The sequence below is a fragment of the Buteo buteo genome, chromosome 3 (assembly GCF_964188355.1).
Source record: "Buteo buteo chromosome 3, bButBut1.hap1.1, whole genome shotgun sequence".
In the NCBI taxonomy this organism is placed as follows: Eukaryota; Metazoa; Chordata; class Aves; order Accipitriformes; family Accipitridae; genus Buteo; species Buteo buteo.
The window spans coordinates 40,820,601-40,822,006 of NC_134173.1; the positions used below are offsets into that span (position 1 = coordinate 40,820,601).

General features: G+C 41.3%; 1 non-coding gene across 1 annotated transcript; it reads right to left on the bottom strand.

Annotated features, from left to right (window-relative positions):
- Positions 1-528: 528 nt before the first annotated feature.
- LOC142029597 (small nucleolar RNA SNORD87) lies at positions 529-607 on the bottom strand. Its single transcript, XR_012649960.1, has one exon. It is a non-coding gene; the product is annotated as a small nucleolar RNA SNORD87 (small nucleolar RNA).
- Between the last annotated feature and the right edge of the window lie 799 nt (positions 608-1,406).

Genomic DNA, 1,406 nt, shown 5'->3' on the forward strand with positions numbered 1-1,406 from the left:
GTAGACCTAAATAGAATTCCTTTATAAATCACTATTTTTGACAAGCCATATTAAAGAATGTATATCCTTAGAAAAAAAATTTCTGCAAAAAGAGCACAACTTTTTATCCTTACCTCTCCTCAGTTTCTCCTGTGATAAGCAAAAATTAGAAGACTAGTAGCAGTACCACAAGTAAAGGACAGCAAAGCCAGTCAGTAGTCCAAAAGTGTCCGTGACTAACAGGCCACACTTCAGCTGATACAAGCCAGCACACATCCAGACAGCAGCAAGCATGGCCAGTACAGGCCTTCACCAGCTAGCCATACAGCTTACTGGAGCCCAAGTACTGTAGTATCACAGTAAAAAAGCAACTTACCGTCTTAAACACCCACACTTCCCAAAGTGGATGGAGTCTACTGTTGGCTGTGTGTGCATACACAAGCCTCGAAGACAGTGGACAAGATAGTTTGATCTCAGTTGCACCTTTAAAATAATAAATAAAATCAGAAACGATGGTAGCAAATCACACTGGAAAAATCCTACTAATTAGCTGGCACATCAGATACAACATTGCTCATCACAAAATTCAGTTGGGTAAACGGCAAAGAGTCATCATCATTATGCCAGCAAACAGTTTCCTGCCTGGGGAAAGACTGGTGTAATTTTTTCCAGGTATCAAACACAGGGTATTTGTTATGTTTGTCTCAAGAGATGCACTCCCATAAATTGAAGCAGAACCTTGTTTTTAACTGTTAAGCACAGAGTGGATGCACCATAGCCAGGAACAAGAGAAAAAAAGCTCTCTCTGGGCACAAAAACGCAGGTCCCTCCCTGTCATTACCTTCAAGCCCCAGATGCCAAGTATCTTTCTAGAGGCAAAAAGTTCACTGCCAGTCACCCTTCCCTTTGGAATATATTCCAACAGACTGATAAGGTTAAGTGCCAGCAGGGATGGAGATTTGAACACACTGTTCTTCACTTTAGTCTGTCACTTGCAACGAGCATCTGTTAATTCTTCAAAGCAGAAGTCTCGTTTCTCTCCCCAGTTAAAAAATAGATTCGCTGATGCTATTACAAACCTCTCCCCTCTGATCTCTTCAGGATTCCTGGACTGCACCTGCTTTGTTCTGGGGAGCAGGTCCTAGAGGTTTTATAGCTGTTGTAATGCCTTTTGTTGGAATTTCAATCTCTTAACCCTACATGCAGCCATATTCCTCCTTGTTCCATCGGTAAGAGAATTTACAAGCCATAAAACAGCTTCAGAACTCTAGATCTAGATTTCAGGAGGCTTTCTCAACATTTTTAAGTACAGTAAGAAATAATTACTTCTGTAGCTCGAGAATTCACGTGACATCTTTCTGCTTGCATGGTAACAGTGTGGGAGAGTCCAAATTGAAGATTCCCAAAGCCAGTAACAAACTCATCTC